The sequence below is a fragment of the Lycorma delicatula genome, chromosome 12 (assembly GCF_047948215.1).
Source record: "Lycorma delicatula isolate Av1 chromosome 12, ASM4794821v1, whole genome shotgun sequence".
Lineage (NCBI taxonomy): Eukaryota > Metazoa > Arthropoda > Insecta > Hemiptera > Fulgoridae > Lycorma > Lycorma delicatula.
In genome coordinates, this window is record NC_134466.1 from 23,513,272 (window position 1) to 23,535,443 (window position 22,172).

Below are 22,172 nucleotides of genomic sequence, written 5' to 3' on the forward strand. Positions count from 1 at the left end.
AAAATGTAGTGTAAACTAAATGAAAAAAGTCGTAGAACTTGTTTTCACAATTGCACATTGAAGGTGCAACAACAATAAACAAAATTTTATGTTTTATACATCTGCGTGTAAGTTTCTTAGAAAAGAAACAAGTTTCTTACATTTGTATTCTGTTATAATATTTATAACACTACTGAGAAAGGACATTTTTTTCCTAGTGTGCTTTGTATCTTATTGCTTTAGTGCATGTTTATCTAAAACATTATACTTTCTTCTTGTTGTATTTTTGTATAAAATTTTAGTGTCTATAGTCTATATCTTTAGTGAATAGGTGATGGTATGGCATCAAGGCACTTTATTACTGAAAAATGGATAGTGATTTAAGTGTAAAACCGCTGCTATTTTAAAGTTCTTTCTGTTTTTCATTAAAAACTAATAGTTTTATATAATTTTCACAAAAAACTGTTGTGCACATCCAAAAAAATGTTTCATTACCCTTTTACAATGCAGGATAAAATATGAACAATTTATAGATGAAATATATTATAACTCATCTAAGTAATAATCTAACTAATTCAAAATTAAACATCAGAATTTTATGGGAACACCATTTTAAGGAAAAGTATAAAAGTGGAAAATAATTGTAACATAAATTTAAAGGAAATAGGGTTTCACAAAAAGTGACTGTAAACAACCTCTTAAAAAATCATAACATAAAATGCAACACATAGGAAAGATTGGAAGATATAGGAAGGTCACTCAAATAGATTACTTAACACTTAGATTTCTAAATCAAATTATGACCTATATAACGCATCGAGAGTAGACAGTGATGCTGACCACAACTTAATTGTGTTGAAAAATGAGAGTTCAGAGGAAAGAGAGATGAGTTACATATATACAAAGGAAGTTGAAGTTTGAACAAATTATACGTCTGGATGTTGAATTTATTTCATAAGCAGAAAAAGTTGAAAATGAATGTATAAATTCACAGTTATTAAAAAAATAGAACTGATGAACGAGCGCCAAATAATTCTATCGATTGTGAAAACTGCACAGTCGCTAAAAATAAAAAGTGCAAAACTGCAAGGAATTATAAAATGAAGAAGCCAGTTTCAACATTTAACTTTTAATTCAAGAAAATAAAATAATCTTATCTCACGAAAGAATGTAATATAAAATGTCAAATTTATTTTAAAATAATTTATATAACTTTTATTTAAAAAATGATTAATTTTATGTCAAGTTTGACATGTCTGAATAAATTCAGTATGTTTATACTTTTATATGCAGTATTCTTTTATCACTATAAAATAAGATAGCTGGAGCTGTTATTCACACCAGACAACTTCAAATACACAAATATATTATGTACCACAAATAGCAAACTATTAATCTCACTAATGAGGTTATTCATTATATTAAATTATTTCCAGAATGGAGTATAATAAAGATATATAAGTCTGTTTAAAAAGAAGTAATTAAAAGAACAAGAGCTTTAACATGAGACAATATTAACAAGAACTTCAATATTAATAAATGTAAAAAAAAATTATCAAATACAACGCTTTTCCAGAAATGAGAAATGTATAGATAATACACTTCTTGAGGATAATTTAATCTACATAAGGGAAAATAATTAATAGCATTATCAAAATGAACTTTTCATGAACACCAAATAACATTTTAAAATGTGTGTATATACAGAGTTATCATAAAAGAATGGTGCGGTTTCAGTAATTCATAGGAAGATTGTAGGGAAATTTCTAAATGTTATATTGGTATCCCTGAAAGCCTCCAATCCAAAAGTTTGTTTATCAGCAGTTGCAACCACAACGTCAGTTCTTGTATTGTTGTTGCGGTGAGTTTAGTGAGTTACTATGTTCTCGGAAAAAGACAAAGCAAAGTGTGTTTTATTGATGACTGAATTAAAATCCGTAACTTTAGTTCAACGTGTGTTTCGACATGGATTCGGAAGAGATCCACCACAAAAAAATAACATAACACGTTGGATCAAACGATTCAAAGAAACCGGATCGGTTAAGAAACAGAAATCAACCGGCAGACCAAGTGTACCAGACGAAACGGTTGAACTAATTAGACGATCGGCAATTAGAAGTCCTGGGAAGTCCATCCCCCGTTGAAGCGTCGAATTAGGTATTCCAAAATCAACAGTTCACAAAGTTTTACATAAAAAACTGAAATTACACGCTTATAAAATCCAGATACTACAGGAATTGAATTCCGATGATGGTGTAAAACGTTACAATTTCGCTGTTGAAATGTTGGACAGAATAAGTGAAAACGAAATCATTTTTAGACGATATAATTTTTACAGACGAAGCTACATTCCATGTGAATGGATGCGTTAACAGACACAATTCAAAAATATGGGGCTCTGAAAACCCACACGCAATTATTGAGAAACAACGTGATTCGCCTAAAGTTAATGTTTGGTGTGGTGCGATGAAAAATCATGTAATAGGGCCTTTCTTCTTTGCTGAAAAAACAATTAATGGAGTTGCATATCTTGACGTGTCAACCGATTATTGCTTTCCTCAGCCGGATGAACTCGAAAACATTCATCGACTTCATTTCCAACAAGATGGTGTTCCCCCGCACTTCAATGCATCGGTCACGGACGCATTGAACGAAAAATTTGGAGATCGATGGATAGGCCAGCAAGGACCCATACTTTGGCCTTCAAGGAGTCCAGACCTGACACATTGCAATTTTTTCTTGCAGGGGTACACCAAAAGCGTTGTTTATACACAAAAAATTCGCGACCTAAACTGCCTAAAATACAGGATTAATGAAGCAATGACAACTGTTAACGAAGAAATGTTAACTAATGTTTGGAGAGAAGTTGAGTATCGTTTGGACATTTGTTGAGCGACTAAGGGCACACATATTGAAATTTATTAATTATGTAAAAAAATGTTTGAGACGACAAATTTGAAAAATAAAAACAAACTATAAGTAATTCTGTTTTAATTTAAACCATGTTCAAAAACGCACCATTCTTTTATGGTAACCTGTATAATAATATAAACTATTTCAGGGTAGACTGTATTTGAAGCAAATTTTAGATATAATACAAGGTATACTCACTTAAAATATTTTCAGCTGCACATCAGCAGCTTTCATCACTGTTCATGACCACCAACTGTCATGATAACAAAATTTTTAAATAAAATCTAAAAGTTCCTTGAAAAAACCAAAAAAAAAAGACATACTTAAGGAGATGAATGATTTGAAAGTTAAGATACATCAAACTGGTCTGGACTGCCAAAAATCAACCTCTTTATAATACATATAAATAAATATAATGACATTTATTTAGACCAAATATAATAGACATGAAAAATAATTTTTCTATTAAATATAAATTTTTAGCAGTAAAAAAGAATTTTTATAATAGTTTTTAATGAAATTCAAAGAGAGAAGGTTCTCAAATTTGATCTTTACACATTTTTAATGTATATCAATGCTTACTACTTTTGACTAAAAGCATTTTGATGACTCATTTTTTTAATAGAGGTTCTACTGGTATTTCTGTGTAAAAACACTTTCAACCCAGCAAAAGCAGAGATAATTTGTTCTACAGCCCAGCCATTTTTTAATATTTCACATATATAAAAAGGGATATTATGTTAATCTGATTAACCCATTCTTTACCCAAGTAAAGAATAATAAAATAAAATAAAATAGGATAAGACCTCCCTTATTCCATAATTCAAACAAGAGTGCTTTCGCGAGTCCCTCACATCATCAGTTGCTATATATAATTTTTCAAATCATTCGTAACAAATTACACATTAAAATTTAAATTAAAAATCCTAACTATACACAAGATTTAAAATTTTAAATTGTTAAAAGATCCTTTACCAAATTAAAATGGAAATTAAAACTAAACATTTTTAAATTCAAAAATTTTTTTAAAATTTAAATTAAATTAAAAAGTGCATATACATAAAACAAATATGAAGTCATTTAATAAAATTAAATTAAAATCAAACTTAAAATAGAATAATAAAAACAAAATAAAAATCCATGTGGACTAGCTAGCCAAAGTTAAGTGAGTATACAGAGTTGAAGTATTATGAATTGTCAAGTGCTGCTATCTACAGCAGCTTTTATGATTGTGTTAATTCAAAATATTGACATTGATAATTCATAATACTTCAACTCTGAACAGTCACTTAACGTTGGTTATTGCCTAACCAAAGTTAAGTGACTATAGAAATAGTGACAAAATAGAAATCCATATGGACTTGCCGTCCATATGGATTTCTATTTTGTTTTTATTATTGATTTTAATTTTGACTTTATAATTTAATTTTTTTAAATTAAAGAATTTAAATTTAAAAATTTTTAGTTTTAATTTCCATTTTAATTTGGTAAAGGATCTTTTAACAATTTAAAATTTTAAATCTTATGTATAGTACAGGATTTTTAATTTAAATTTTAATGTGTAATTTGGTACGAATGATTTGAAAAATTATATATAGCAACTGATGATGTGAGGGACTCGCGAAAGCACTCTTGCTTAAATTATGGAATAAGGTAGAGGTGTCTATCTTATTTTATTCTGTACTTGGGTTGACTAGATTAATATAATTTGTATAATGCAGAGGAATATGTTTCTCAAAAAGATCGATTTTAGGAAAGGAATACCATACAATCGTGTTTAGATGTAATTTTCAAGTAATATTTTACACTGATAAAAACAATGTTCTGCAAGCAATTTTTATTAATTTTTTCTCATTTTAATATGGATACAAGCAACCGAGTTTATACATATATTCGTATTAGTAATTTATAATAGAATAACGATTAAATTTGCACTACTGACATAAAACACCATGAATGTGAAGGTTAATTCCTCCTCTACAGAAGGAATTAATTTCTAACATTTGTTTAGAATCATTAGAATTACATGCATGTATAAAAAGAAATGAGTGGTACACTGAGTATTCTCAAGGAGAGGCCCTGTAGGCATGCCTACCGGACTGAATTATCTCGGTATTGGAACTCAATGTGGCAAACTTCATCTAGATAACTTAAGTGAGGATATTTTTAAATTAATAAATTAACATAGTCAAAATGAACAATTTGAAGGTATTTTTTTTTATTTTTCATTTCTTTTCAAATACTGTTACGGCATAAATATAGAAAGCTAAATGTCATTCTGATATTCAAAGTTTTCTTCATGAAAATAAAAGTTATTAGAAAAATTTAGTTTATTATTAAATATATTAATTTAAATATATTAAAATATTAATTTTAAGTTAATTTAAATTATTAAATATAAAAATTTTGTAAGCCTGCATTCACATTTTTTTTTTGTACGTGAAGCTGTTTTAGCAAATAATGAATATGACATAAATAAAATATGATGAGAAAATAATAATCATCATTATCTATAATGAGAATCACAGATTATTTGTGTTACCTATTATATATTTATACGATGGACGCTCAATAATTAATGAGACAAATTGATGTAGAGAAAAAACAATTCATCAATGACAATGAAATCTTCTGAGGGTCAAGTTGGCAACCCTGGAAACACATTTCATCAGCTGTTTGATCATAATTAATCTAAACATAACCTTTTTTGTTGATTTCAAAATTTCAGCTCCGCTTCAAACGTGTATGCTGGAAGAGCAACATTCAGTGATAAGATTTTTTGCTATCAGAAGGTACGAAACCGTCAAAAATTTACTCAGGAATGTTGAAACAGTATGGTAAGTAGTAGTAGTAACGAGTATAAGGAGTACGTGGTTAAACTACAGTAATGCGTATAAGCGGGTGGAACAGTTTAATTCGGGCAGAAGAAGTGCAATGTGATCTCCATTGTTCTGGAAGAACAGTTGAAGTTTCGACTACCAAGCTGCAAAATCGCATAAATGATCTTGCTCGTGAAGACAGGCAAGTTAAAATTTCCCAAACTGCTAGTTTGTGTAATATTAGTATTGGAATTGCACATTCAATCATTCATGATGAGCTGAATTATTGCAAAACTTGTTTGAGATTGGTTGCACGACAATTGACTAAAGCCCGTAAAGACACCCGGATTTGCATTTGTTCTGAGCTCAAAGAATGGTTTCAAGTGGAAGAAAATGACTTTCTAGATCACGAATAACCCACTTTGAGTTAAAATCCAAACGATAAGTCTCGAGTTAAAACATCTGATTTGCCCACCAAAAAAAATTCAACCTTATGCATTAGCCGGTAAAGTGATGACTGTCTTCTGGGATTCGCAAGGCCCAATTTTTAGGGACTATTTAGATGAATGACGTACCATGAACAGTTAGTACTATTCTAACATTTTCAGATGTTACTATTATAACAAAGTTAAAACCGTGATAAGATGAAAATGTCAGGGCACGCTCTCAAAAGGTGCGATTCTCTTGCATGACAACGTGCGCCCCACATCACTCAGAGAACAGGAGAAACACTTGAGAGGTTGGATTGGCAAGTGTTGCCACATCCTTCTTACAGCCCAGACCTCAACCCATCCCCCCATTTTCATCTGGTCAGCCCACTCAAAAGCAGTTTTATGTAGAAAGAAGTTTGACAACGAAGTGGTCATAAAAGCAGTACACAAATTGTTCAAAGAGCAAGGTAAGACTTCTACGCTGTGGGAATCTTAAAGCTCACAAAATGGTAGGACAAATGTCAATGTTGCTGGAGACTATGCTGAAAAGTAGTGTAGGTTTCACTGTCAATGAATAAATAGTTTTTTCTATTTCAATTTGTTAATTATTGAACATCCCTTGTACAATCAATATAATTATTCAGGAGTGATATATTTTGCAATAGAGGTAATAGAAGAAAAAAACAACAAAATGGAACAAGGAAGATTAGTCACCAGTGTTAAATTCAATTTTTTAATAAAAGGAGATGCAGAATGAAAGAGAGAAACAACGGAAATTCCAAAAGGAGGATATTGGCTGCTCAGATTTAATTTCTTGAAAAGTTATGTCCGCAGATAAGTGTGTACGAGGAATGGGGAAATATGGGTAGAAAACAAATGTAAGGAACAAATTATGATAAGAAGAATGCGTGAAACAAATAATATAGATGGGAGAGGGTTAAAATGGTACAGACATTTGCAAAGGATGGGTGGAGACAGATAGTATAATAAACTGTTCAACTGGATGCCACTGCAAAAATAAGGGTAAACTGTTCAACTTCTAGCTGGATGGATGAATGGTGTGGAGCAATGGAAAAAAAATTAGAAGAAAATTACTGGGAAGGTAAACAAGAATGACATTCAGGATGTGAGAAATACAAAGTGATAAACAAATCGCAAAATAATTCATAGATTGAGGAAAACCTTTGCTCAAACTTAGTCGTTTCACTGTTAAACAGACCGTTATATGTTGCCTCTGTTACATTTACTCAGATACAGGTTTCTCATTTTCGGATTTTTTTAACTTTATGACCATGTAAAAAGTTACTAAGTTGTTGATAATTGCTTTTAATTTTGCATCAATTTTCATACATCAAATTTAATGAAGAATCAAGTACTATTGTTTAAGAAAGTTTTTTAATGTACACAAATCTGATGAGTTTATCGGTTCTTAATGAAATGCACAAGATTTTAGTTTTGGATCTGATTTCAGTGCTACAAAAATTAGCGCTCTTCATAAAAAATTATTTTTTTCCTTTTTTATCATTATCCTTTAAGGAATACACTAGTGTTAAATTGTCAAATAGTTCTTTCCGTAATATAAATCTTTCAGTGCTTTTTAATTATGATGTGTATGAGCTAATTCAATAACTGCTGGCTTTATCAACTCTTTGTTTTAGCACAGCTTAATTCATATTGAGACATTTCTTAAGCATGTTATTCACTCCACTACATATTTAATTTTCCAATTTATTTATAATTCTGTTTTAAAAATTTATTTCTGAATTTCAGTATTTAAAATTTACCTATCTATTTAAACTGAAACAACTGAGGATTATGCAGGGTAAAGCTCATTTCCTACCTATACTATAAATTTAAATCTGAATGTCACTGAAGAAAAAAATCTGATGTGGACACCACATGACTTCCTTGTATGCGTATTAAATTACATATACACAATTTTAAAAGTACATAAAATTTTATTTCACTAATAACTTCTGATTTTTTTTCATATATTTTTTTTATTATTATTTATTGTAAATTTTTTTTACAATCACATGTTAATAATTTTATTAATAAATCAATATATTTAAATTAAAAAAAGGCTAAAAAAGAAAATGGAAATGAAATTTCCAAGGGAAATCCCCTCTTGCAAGGGGATCTTCTCCTTGTAAGATCAAAATATTTCATTAATTAAAATTTTATTTAGCTATAACTCTGGAACCGATGAAAATAAATACCACTTATGATATATGGTTGAAAAGCTCTCAATTATTACTGCAGTTAAGAAAAAGGTCCAACATCTAAATTTTTTGGATTTTGTGCTTTTTTGGATATTTTGGTCAAGTCGATTGCAATTAAAAGGGGAGGTGCACAATTAGATGTTACAACAGTCCTAAATCTAAAATTTTAACATCCTACAGCTAATCGTTTTTGAGATACACAAGATACATATGCACATACTTATGTACGTACAGACGTCATGCTGAAAACTAGTCAAAATGGATTCAGGGATGGTAAAAATGGATATTTCCATTGAAATTTGAAAATCAAAGTTTTTCACAATTGCAATTCTTCCTTTACTTTGTACGAGAGGTAAAAAACAAAGTTTTCAATTTGATCATGTAATTTTTTTATGTTCAAGAGTTACAATTCGTGAAAAAATGATTTTGTTGATTTAATTTTTAAAATTTTAACAATAATAATGTAAAGTTAACAATTATTTTACATAAGTACTTTTCGAACCCATTTATTTATATATTCAGTTATTTAACTACTGTCTTATGTAATGCATTATCTTTCTCATATTAAAACTGACAGTTAATTTATGAACTGAATTAAAATTTCTTAAAACTAAGCTAGCTATCAAGACAGATGTATCTATTAAACAATTCATTTTTAAAATTTACAAGTTTTCATTTAGAAGTGTGCATTTATGTTTATATATGTAAATGTAGTATCTAAATATCCATGTTTACTATTATTATTTACTTCTCTACATTTAAACTGTTTTCTATATCTGTTACTGTACAACACATTTAAGTCCTCATAACCCACTCTGTAATTAATATGTTGTTACTGTTTTGAAAGTTTGCGGTATTTGGTTCCTATGAAACAATTTATTTACCATAGTTGATATCCCTGCTCTCACAAGTTTACACAGAACACTGGCTTTTGTGTTTTTTTTTTTACTGAGGTGAACAGAATCGATTACAATATTGCGAATGACGTTGGTAAAATGTATCTGGGTGCACAAATGACTATGGACAGAGCAAACAAATAATGAATCATTTTGCTAAAGTTTTAAAACACCTGCCTTGTAAATCAACAACGCTTGATTGGAAGAATGAGTATTTTTTCCAGCAGAATTAAAGACAGGTGTATACTGAATGAAAGAAAATACAAATGCAAACAAATAACTTTTGAGATTTTCTGAAAAATGAATAAAATTGTCTTCAAGCTGTTATAAAGCTCTTTCTTTTATATGGTTTAAACTGGATGGCCATATAAAAAGTTACGATTCCAATTTAAAAAATTCTTCCTTTTCATTCTCAATGGCAAAAAAGTGGGCTGCTAAGTTTAAACACAGTTGCAACTTCAAGCAATTGAATGATCAGTACACACAAAAACACTGTGACTGATAAAACTGTCACAAAAATTCACTATGCCACATTAAATGATTGCCAACTGAAGGTGCACAAGCTTTTGTATTACACTACAAGTAGTTCGATAAACCATGTCCACTGTATTTTAAATAATGTTTTGAATATGAAAAAGCTTCCTGCTTAATGGGTGGTACATTTGATCAAAAACAAATTTGACTGAACAATTCTAGAGTCTTATTTAAATGTGATTCCGCTGTTTCTTGAGCATTATATTTTAGAACAAACATGAATTCACAGTTAAATGCTAGAGACCAAACAGTTTGTGGGAGCAGGGAAAAGAGCATCAAAAAAAGAATACCGTTCAATCTGCAGCAAAAATTATGGCTACGGATTTTTGAATTTTGGTGGTGTTATGCTCATAAGCTACCTGGAAAAAGACAGGATCATCACCAGGAAGTATTATGCTTCACTACTGAACCGATTAAAAGATTTAAGGTCTTTGGCCTGAACAGCAATCTGGCAAAAAAGAAAGCGCTCTGTTACCAAGATAATGTGCCTGCATGTCTTAGTTTGTTGCAAATATCCACGACCATGCTTCAAAGTGCTTCATCATGCACCATATTTGGTCCTAATGATTACTTTCTCTTCCCAAATCTGAAGAAATACCTCCCGAATGTAGTATCACTTCGAATGATGAGTTCAAAGCTGTATGAAAGCGATAAGTAAGTTGTATTAATACAGTGATGGAATTGTCTACCAAGGCATTTGCATCTGAGGGATCCTGAAAAGAGGCCAAACTGATGACTATGATGTATTATCTGGTTAGATGGTCTAAAAGATGACCTCCAGTAAAGAACAGAGGTAGTGGTGTGGGATCATGATTATCATAAGGCGTCTTTTTGTTCAGAATGAATGAAAATAACTTTTTTTACTTTTGTTATTAATTACTGTAATGAAATTATTTAATGTCCCGTTTTAATATTTATAGTATCGTCAATGAATAATATCAATGTATGTTATTCATATATCAATGTATTCTGTTTTAGTATTTATTTTCTATTCCTAATATGTGTGTTAAGCAACTACATGACCCAATGAGATGAGGATAATACATATATGTAAATGAATCTTTTACAAACTAAGGCCAATGATTCCTAAGATGTATGTGGTTAGTTGAGATCCAACCTCAAAGTACATTGGTATCCAACAAAGGATGATTTGAAACTTAGGATTTTGACTTTGAAAATCAGCTGTTACTGAGCCGAATTGCGATGGTTTTACTGTAGACCACTATGCTAGGTCGAGTTTTAGTATTTATTAAAATATATCAATAAATTCATTATTTACTAGTAAATATATGATAAAAGTAATCGGTTTTAGAGATAGAATATACAGGAATCATTTGAAATTTCTGTGAGTGGTCTTAATGAGATTCTGGGTTTCAGAATGCTTGGCAAACTTTCAAGTAATAGCACCCTAGAGTAAAATGGTTATGATCTAGAATGATATTGTAACTAATGTAATTTAAAATATATGTTACTCATTACAAAACAAGCTATTTTAAAATATTTCTAATAAATATTTTATTTGATTATTATTTTGGTATTGATAATATATGGTATTTGATTGTATTTTGGTATTTTTATATTAAGATAATTACTTAATCAATTATCAATAAAATTAAGTTGAAATTATTTTCATTAACATAACAAACATAATTTAGGTGTGTCTGTTTTATCTGATTTAAGATTAACCTTTTCAGATCATGTTGCCTTGGAACTGGTTATGTATGGTGTCAGTTTTAAAATGCTGTTACAAAATCACTTTATATTGCATCTAAGTCGGTTATTTTGTTTTATATTCACAAAGGAATCAGTTTAATTACACAATTTGAACTACGTTTATACGATGTAAAATGTTTTATTTAGACTAGAAAGAATATGACCATTTTTTTCTCAGAAATGTGCTTGTGTGTGTGACTTGTGTATTGTAATTGCTGTGAGAATTATGGATTTATTTATTACTTACAAAAATGGCTTATCTTAGAAGCAACACATTGATGTATTGAAACACATAATAAATTATGATATACGGTACACAAAAAAAAGAAGGAATTTTTGATCATAAATACGTCACTTTTACTTGAGGTCTATAAATATCTTTTCAGACAAATGATATCTGTAAACATATAACAGATATCGATTCGTAATGAATAACACTATACAGTAAAAATTGTTTTTTGTCAATCTGAATAGCCTTTTGAGTGGTGGGGATTTTTGATAAAACCTAGTTTTCTGAATCTACTTTCACTTATACTAACATATGTTACTAATCTGTGATTTATGGCACGGGGTTTTCATCATATTTTGCCCAATTTTCAACCGATTTTCTTGAAAGTATATTTTTAAAATCAGCAAACTGTGAGCAAAAAAAAATTTCATTAATAAAAAACATGGTAGAAATGCGCAAAAAAGATTCTGCAATTAAATTATCGTAATTTTTGTACTGTTTCAATTTTTTTGTTGTTACAGGCATAAAAAATATCCAATCGTAACAGTTTTTTTTTCAGAATCTGTTAAATCTCTAATATACTGTAATTTTTTCACAAGAAGGTAGCATAAGACTATGAAGGGAGGCAATCAGATACCAACATATTTTTGCGGAGCACTAATCGACTGCGGATCATTGTGATAGGAAAAGGTTAATAATATCTTTAATTTTCTTCTAACATTTTTTATGTCTTTCATTTTAATGAACTTTTTGATGTTATGTTCTTGTGTTTAATTTTGTTACCTTATATTACTATCTTTTTATTAAATGCATATAATCTTTAAAGCTTTACTCTTAATCAAATTCTCAAATTTCAATAATTTTTTTCTACATTCTACTCTGTGTTTGTCAACAATGATGTTAATTTAAAGTAACAACGTTTTTTTAAAGTAAGGTCTGTCTTAAAATAGAAACAAATCTTAAAAATATGAACAAACTTATTACGTTCATATAAAAACTACATTTATTTACTACTTTTGAACATAGCTGGCTTTAACACATTTTTCATAGTGTTTCTAGTTTCTTCAGTCCCTCTTTATGGAATTCTAACCGTGCAGTAATACCATTTTTCAATTCATCGTCATTGTCATCATCGACCCTCTGTGATGCAAGCCAGTTTAAGATGAAAAAAAAAGAAAATTTTTCTGGCTGGTAGCAAGTCAGGGCTACAGGGTGGATGATTGAAGATTTCCCAAAAACATTTTTCCAATTACAATGCATTGTCATGTAAAAACACAAAATCCCACAAGATAGAATTCTACAGTGTTTGATTTATATAGCTTTTCTAAGATTTTTTGCAATATGTATCAGAATTTATAGTAGATCTGCAAACACAAAATTATATAAGCAAGACACGATTTTTGTACAAAAAGAAAAAACAGCAGCCATAAAAGCTTCTTTACCAAATATTCTTGTTTGAACTTGTTTGAAGTCTAGGACGTGGTGAGTGTCACCATTTGCACTGATTGCTGCTTTGTCTTGACATTCGGTTAGGAAATCCAGGTTTTTATCTCTGATAAGAAAGTAAGATGCTTTTTCCTTGTGTATATGGGTGTAAGTATCTGTGTATGGGTGCGTGTGTATGTGTGTGTATATGGGTATGGGTGTATATGTGTATGTATATGAGTACAGGTGTGCATGTGTGTGTTTGCACATGTGTATGGGTGCATGTATCTGTCTCTCTCTCACTCTCTCTGTGTATATGTGCGTGTGCGTGCATTAGTTAACAACTTCAGCACACAATTTTTTATGACCCAAAAATTTTATAGCACACAATTTTAGAGCCAAAGATAAAAAATCGTGAAACATCAAAGACGTTGCGATTTCTTGAATTTTTTGTCAATTTTTTCTACCAAATCATCTTATTACAAAAAGCTAGCAACTATATTCTTCATAATGAATCTCACCCTTCTTGAAATTAACGACACCAGTCTTACTTTAGTGCCATTCATAGTACTCTACCGGTAAACATCATATTCGCCTAAGAATTTCAGCCACAGAACTGTTTATTGCCATCAAAAATCATACTACTTCTTGCACTTCACTTGGCTGGATTACAAATTGTAGCATTCGTTACTAATTGATGAATATAAAAACTAACAATAAAATGAATAAACTACTGTAGCAAACAGCTGACTAATGGTTGAAATAACTGAGCTATGGGAAGCACATCTGTTTACATTGCATATATAAGCGGCAAATTCAAAACAGACCTTACTTTAGAAAAATACCTTGTATAATTTGAATTTTTGTTAACAATAAACAAATATATTTGTAAAAACTCACTTCAAAAAGTTTTCAGCCACTGGCGCTGATGGTTTTACACTGATGTTACTACTGGTACATGAATGTGCAATTTGAATTGTGTCTGTTCATTCAATTCATAATTATTGTGTCTTTTATATGTGTATATCTCTAGTGTGTTAAGTTTTTAAACATATCTGAACATTTAAATATACAAACAAATATAAAAACACAGCAGTGATCAACAAAGTAACAGATGTAATTAAAATAACAACATATATCTTTTTCATCATATTCTTAATACATGAATTGATAATTAAAAAAAACAAAAAATCTTAGTATTAACATCAGCTGATGCCAATGAAAAAACAGTAGCAACAGATAGATACTGAGGATAGTTCTAAAGATGACTGAAAATGTTATGATGTAAAAAAAATTTATGAAGTAAGTTTTTTAAAAATAATTTAAATTAAAATTACTTACAAAGATTTTAATTTTTCCTAATAATTATTTTTTTGATTTCTTGCTCTACATGAATTATCATATTATGTATCAAAGCATTGATACATAACCCGATAATTCTGATATCCAATAAAATTTCATGTGAAAATATGAAGGTTATTTTTTTTTCAAGGTCCGATCGGTCACGGAATTAAAACCACAGTGAAAATAAAAATTTTATTTGTAACAAGTACTTACATAGTTACGCTATAACTCTTCATAGTCGCCACTCTGATTTATACATTTGTCATAGCGTGGTATCAAGTTTCCAATACCCTCGTCATAGAACGGAGCCGCCTGTTTTTCAGCCATGTTTCTACGCTGGTCTGCAGCGCAATGTCTGTGCCAAAATGTTGTTCTCCTAGCCAGTGTTTCATGTGAGTAAAGAGGTGAAAATCGGATGGAGCCAAGTCTGGGCTGTATGGTGGGTGATCAAACACTTCCCGACAAAAACGCTGCAGGAGCTTTGTTACAGCTGCAGTGTGCGGCTGAGCATTGTCATGGAGAAAGACAATGCCTGATGCAACATACCTCTCTGCTTATTCTGAATTGCCCTTTGTAGACGTTGAAGTCACGCAGTATGAGGCTGCAGTTATAGTCGTGCCACGCTCCATGAATTCCATCAAGAGAACTCCATTCCAGTCCCAGAACACAGTAGCCATACGCTTTCTGTTGGAGAAGGTTCGCTTGAACTTCTTTGGTTTACTGGGAGAATGAGTATGCATCCACTGTTTGGATTGTTCTTTTGTTTCGAAATGGACCCATGTCTCGTTCCCTGTGACAATTTTGTTCAAAAAATCTTCTCCATCATTGTGATAGCGCTAGAGAAGCGTCCATTCTCATTGTTTTGTGATGGTCGGACAGCATCATGGGAACACCTCGCACACAGTTTGCAGTACTAAGTCTCTCACTCACAATGGTGTAGAGAGCTGACCTTGAAATTTAAGTAACGTATTACTCAATACAGAAATTGTGAACCGATGATTTTCTCGAATTGCCTCATCCACTCGCTCAACGAGATCATCGGTTGACAGTCGCTTCCTTCCCTGACCGCCTGCATCATGAACATCTGTACGTTCTGCTTTAAAGTTCCTGCACCATTGTCGCAGTTTCCTGTTACTCATTGAAGTTTCACCGTACACATTACTTATTCGTCTATGAATTTCAGCCGCATTACACTCCTCAGCCTGAAGAAATCGAATTACCGCACGCACTTTACACTCGGCGGGAGATGCTATTGTTATAGACATGTTTACGTGCTAGCTGCCTGTTCAAAACTAAACGAAGTGATGCGGCGTGATTGAAGGGCATACTAGAGACGCTGCGCAAAGGTTCATCCAATTTTTGCACGGGTTTTTATTTTGTGACAGATCGGACCTTGAAAAAAAAATAACCCTAATACCAGAAAATTAGTTGAATGATTTTAAACCTAAGATTAATAATTATTTTCAGATTCCAGAAGCCTTTCTCAACATTGTTAGTTTCTACATCATTTTTCCATTTTTCTGCATTACTTTATTTTTTAATCTTTTATTGTTTTTTTAATATGTAGTTTTTTGACTTCTTTCTTTTGGACTTCTTGGAAATGACATTTTTTATAGAGGCAATGGTTCTTGTAGGGTCTATTTGCACTTTTAAACAAAAATAAGATTAAAGAATTTATAAAATATTATAAATAAAAATAAATTCTTCATTAAACTTACACTTAAGCTTTTCAAAATTTTTTAACCTTTAATCTTGTAAGTCATTTATAATTTTGTGCAGATTTTTAACAACTGGAGATTTAAAGAAGAATTTTGAAAAATATTAATTTTACTTATTTTCAATGAGTATATTTCAAAGTATATTAATTTTCAACAAACGAACAGTTCAATATTAAATTCAATATGTATATGTGAACATTTTTTTTATTTTGATTTTGGATTCAGATTTAACAGCATTAGAGGATTACAAAAAATAAACCAACAGTTGCGATCAGCCATCAACTTCCCATCAAAATTACAATTTTAGCAATTATACAATAACAGTGTAAGCTATCAAGTTGGTTCAAATGCACTAATGTAAGGTTTACCACGATGCATAAAATATATAAATATCAATTTTGTAAATCAAGGAAAGACCCCAAAAACGGTTTTAATAATTGAAAAAAAAAAGCCATAAAACCACCATAACATGAGATACATAAATTATTTGAACTCAGCATATGTAGCATAAGTAGAAAGAGAAACGTTTGTTAGAAATGAATTATTAATTGAGAGAACAGTAATAAAAGAAATGTTCGTTCAGGTAAGTCTTACTAGACTTTTCATTAGTGACTGGTTTAAATTTATTTTCTGCAAAAAAAGATACATAGTGGTTAATATAGGGCCTTGTTTAAATATCGTGTAAGCTTCATAAAAAGTAACTCTTCATCCTAATATTACTAAAAAAGGTAGCTGGAAAAAACCCATAATTCAGTCAAAAAATTACAATTGACACATAATTGTGAGGGAGATCCTGTTTATGTAAACTGAATTTATTACTTTAAGTGGGGAAAACCGCAATAATTTGGTGAATCATAAAAAGATTATACACATCTTGGATGACAGAATGAACACTAATGAATTTCAAGATTTATTTAGTTAAAAATAGAACATATTACCTTTCTAACAGTTGCAGTTTCAGTTAAAAAATACAAGTTGGTGGTTTTAAATATTAGAGCCAATACTAAATACAATTATTAGCACCTTGCACATAACCATTAAGTAATAAATTCATTAATATGTACGGCATCATCTGAACCTGAAAAAAAGAAAAAGTAACAACTATTAATAAAATTAAGGAAAACTGTTCAGTTATATTATTAATCACAAAAAAGTTGATTTCAGAAGTTGTGACTTACAAAACACTTGATAGAGAAAAATAAGTTTCATTTCATACACTTGGGAACAAAAAATAATTTTTTTTTGGTCTCAGTAAGAAAAATATGTGATTCTAATTTTTTGTATTTTTTCTCCTGAATTCAAATATGATATCAGTTTTTCTTTATCACACAAGGTTTCTGAGAGACAGACATTTTAATACTTTCTGCATTCTTAACTACACAATATTCAAACATCTGACTCATCTAGAAAGTAAGAAATTACTATTTTCTGCTGTATTTCACCTGTGAGCATATCCCTCTTGATGGTCCAACAATAATCGGCCAGCAAATTAGGATTTCATTTTCACAAAGATTTTCCGGGAAGAAATCTAGGTGCGATTGCAGAAAATGTACTTTTTAAGGACATATAACAACCTAAATTTTTATAAGATGTTATAAGATCGTTGACAATATGATGATTTTCCGCCTTTCGATTTCCCAAAAAAAAACTCTGAATAACATTTTTGAATACTTGCCAAACTGTTTTCTCCGATGGATTCTAATAGTTCCTCAAACTTTTCATCGTGCATTAGTGCTCGTATTTGTGGACCCACAAATATTCCTTCTTTAATTTTTGTATCACTAATTTTAGGAAACTTCTGTTTTAAGTACATGAAGCCATGAGTATTGTCCATGGCCTTGACAAAATTCTTCATTAATCCTAGTTTGATACATAATGGAGGTAGATACACATTTTTAGGATTAAGCAATGTGTCACATTTCACATTTTCCTGTTCAGGAATGAGTGATTTGCATTTAGGCCATTCTCCTCAAATGAAATTGTTTTTTCTGTCCCTACTATCCCATTCAAACAAAAAAACAACAGTACTTTGTGTAACGAAGCTGCAGACAAAAAGTAACTGCAATTACCTTCATATCACTACAAATATTCCATTCATACATTGCACATTGAAGCTTTTCCAATATAAATTTAAAGTTTTCATATGTTTCTTTCACACTAGCAGAGTGAGTCACAGGTACTGATGGTAATTTATTGCCATTATGCAGAAGCACAGGTTTTAAACTAGCTTTAGAGGAATCAATGAACAAGTGCCATTCTGTTGGGTTATGTGCATTACAAAGTGTCTCCATAAGAGAAAAAATGTCATTTCAAAACACTAAGCCATTTCTTCAGAAAAATAAGTGCACAACAGTAGTAACACTTTCCTTTGAGTTAAATCATTTTAAACGTTTTAAAATATTAAAAAAAAATTAAAATAACAAAGAAACTGTGGGTGATGGAGAAATATTCTGAATACATATTTGAAAACAGGATAAAAACTGCATTAAGAACGCCTATTTGTACTCATGAGACAAAAATAATATTGACTAGTGTAACCTGTACACAATAGAAAATTTTGCAAAAAAATCACCTTTTTTAATTTGTTTTCCTAGTAACACAATTCCTCTAATTTTATTATCTAAAAACTGTTGCAAAAGCAGACACATGCTAGAAGTAAGATAAATTTCATAATGAAACAACTATAAAAACACAATATTTAAAATAAAATACATTCTTTCCTGGCAGTTTCTCAACAATTTCAATCTAAGCCTTTCTTTCATTTACACAATCCATTTTTTACCTTATTTTTAAATGAGTTTATGAAATTATGTACATACTATATAATTGAATGTGTGTGTCTTAAGTGACATAACCATAACATATGTAAGGGACCTGATAGCTACATTTACGAATTCCATGCATCTCATGCCAGGCTTACTAGGAAAAATAAGGAGTGAAGTAGTTTCCTTTACCAAGTCAAATATAAGGTTGCACTTCAACTCGTAAAAATGTAGGTGAATTCAGCCCTGCGAGCGACACCTTTATTTTGTTTACAAGAGGGGTTGGCTGTAAACCCACCGGTCAAAAAACAAAAGGGATTGGCTGTAAGTTGTACAGTGAACATCATTACTATCAAAGGAAACATTTTTGACTACTGCCTCTTGTTAATTCAGGTGCTTTACACACATAATAGCTATAAGAAATAATAGGAGTGTAAAGCAACTAATTACTGTAATCTTTTCTTTTTTTTTTAGTAAAACAATGCATTAAACGAGGGAAGAAACAAAAGGTTGTTATTTAATCTTTAAAATGCAAATAGCAATTGTAAAAACATCACACTAAAACAAACCACCAGAAAAAAATCGTTATAAAATTGAAATTTTCATTTAATTAGAACAAACTGCTTTTTATGTGCAATTTTTTACAGGTTTTCCTCAATTTTTACTCCATAAAACCCAAAAACTGTATTAGTTGTAATAGGATAAAACAAATTTTTCTATTAAGTGGTTTTTAAGATACAAATTCTTCTACAAAATTCTTTTTAAGTGCACTATAGTAAAGGTGAGTGTTGGAATAAACAATTTCAATTTATTAAATATTAAATAATTGCTTGTATTTTATTTCCTGTTAATTTTAAATTCAGTTTACTGATTGGTTTAAGTTTATTCATAGATTACTTATTTTTAATAAATGCAATGTATAGTTTTCTTAAACAAACCAGTTAGATTTGATAATTTCATATTATAATTTTGTTTAGAATTTAGTGTATTTACAATTATACTTTTATTAAAGAATGAGATCTGGGATCTTTTCTGTTTACAGGCATCATTAAAAAAAAAGAAAAAAAAAGATTCCAATTACCTGCGTGAGATGCCTTCCATACTTATACTTTCACTCTTAACTTCAGTTTTTTAAAAATAGTATCTAAGTAGAGCATTTGACATACAGTAGTTGAAATCAAAAGACGATATAATGGAATACATGCAGGCAACTGATATATGATTCCTACCTGCCTCGTTGGATTCATTTGATAATATGATAAAATAATATGTATTATTTTATTACAAAGATAAGTTGCAGAAATTACAAAAAGTATTGTAGAATCCATGTCTCAGTAAATTTATAGATCATAAAATGTCCTTAGATGTAGAATATTGAAAATTTCTTATCTTTATGTAAATTAATGGCTCTGCCAACTGCTGTGATGAAGTAGTCCCATCTCTACCTTTCATTTGAAAAATCTGGATTTGAATCCTGGTGATGTAGAGTATTTTTTCATATACCAAAATATTCATCAACAATTAAATAATTGTAATAGTGTGTCAGCCTGTTGAATAAATTAATAATAATCATGCAAATAATAAAATGTTAAAAGGCTGTGAATTCTATTGGTGGCACTTTTTTTCAGCAACCACTTTTTTCAAAAGACTGGTTGATTGGTCGGAAAAGTACACCTTGCCACGATGTGGTGTGGCTAGATAAGTGAAATTCTGGTTTGGCTTAACTAAACATAGAAAATGGAAATGGCTTCTAATGGAAGTAATTCCTCAGAGACAACATTGAACATTTGGATTCCAGGAAGCCAGGTTTCACAGGAAAAATTTAGAATACAAGAACAAAACAAATTTTTTTTAGTATTACTACATAAATTCACTTATTCAGATTGGAAAATTGAAATAACTAACATCAGAATTGAAAAGATTAAATGTATTAATACTAGCTCTTCAAGAAACAGATTCCTAGATGAAAATATAATCAGATGAATTCAGAATTATTAAAGGAGAAATTAGAAAGGAAGAAATTAGAATGAAAACAATACCACATCTAGGAACAGCAAGTAGGTAGAGTAAACACTAAATTTCTAAACTAAGTTAAAGAATTTAAAAGTATTAACCTAAGATTGTCTCTATCATCTAATAAAATAAATCAATCGTCATGCTCCTAATAAATGAAAATAAAAAATCTAGGAAAAGTAGAATTTTGGAAAAATTTAGAAGATGAAATTCTGAAATTACCAACCAATAAAATTAAAATAATAATAGGTTATTTTAAAGCAATTATTTTAATGTAATCATTGGAAATTAATCTGCACACAGTAAAACCACCAAAATTGTGAAAGATTAGTAAAATTATGTAAAAATTAAATATGATATCTTCCCATTTTAAAACATTACCAAAAAATAAAAAGATGGTAATCTCCGAATCCAGTGTTGGGTGAATTTCAATTGTATCATGTAGCAAACTCAAGCCATTGTTAAACAGAAATACAGAATGTTAAATTAAGAAAATCTTTAAATGTAACTTTAGATCATTATCTCTCTCAAATCAAAATGAACTTCATTCCTAAAAAAAAAAAAAAACAATTAAAAAGGAAAAATCCGAAGGTTTGATACTGATCTTTTTGAGAATTAAACAAGAAGAATTACAAAATAATATGAAATACTCTGAAAAATCTCAACAGTACGAATTCATGGGATGAAGCAACAAACAGTTTAATTCAAAATGTACAAAATTTAACAAATAAAACTGTTAATAAAAAAACTTCCATAAAAAACAACAGTACATAATTCACATAAAACAAAAGAAAAATTTGAATTATTAACTTAAAGACAAAATTATCAGAAATGAAAAAAAGGTAAATTTTAAAAATTACAAATATCGAAATTAGAAGATTTGAATAACAATAAAAGAGAATTTTATAAAATTTTTCAAACAAGGACCTCAACACTACAATGCACAAAGTGCATGCTTTAAGAGAAAAAACTGGATATTGGCTAGCATATTATTTTGATAACCTATTAAATTGTGAAGATCCTAAAGAAAAATTAACTTTCTTTAAAAAAATCTACAGAATCCAAAATCTAAACCTCCAATCAAAGAAAAATCATTAAACTAATGAGGAATAATAAAATCTAAGACAAAGAGTGTGGTTATTGCAGAATTATATAAGTACACAAATGATAAATT

At 29.8% G+C, this 22,172-nt stretch overlaps 1 protein-coding gene across 13 annotated transcripts in view; it reads right to left on the reverse strand.

Moving 5' to 3' along the window:
* The window catches only part of LOC142333473 (uncharacterized), a 68,598-nt gene that overhangs the window by 41,006 nt on the left and 5,420 nt on the right, over positions 1–22,172 (reverse strand). For 4 of the 13 annotated variants that reach the window (XM_075380685.1, XM_075380687.1, XM_075380686.1 and 1 more), the window contains exons 2-3: positions 21,380–21,548; positions 17,162–17,301 (exon numbers count right to left, since the gene is read on the reverse strand). The gene's annotated coding sequence lies outside the window, so the exon portion shown is untranslated. Of the gene's footprint in view, positions 1–3,090; positions 3,187–14,061; positions 14,217–17,161; positions 17,302–18,795; positions 18,850–20,214; positions 20,488–21,379; positions 21,549–22,172 lie in introns of those variants that run through there. The other 9 variants (XM_075380692.1, XM_075380694.1, XM_075380689.1 and 6 more) reach the window with 6 other exon arrangements.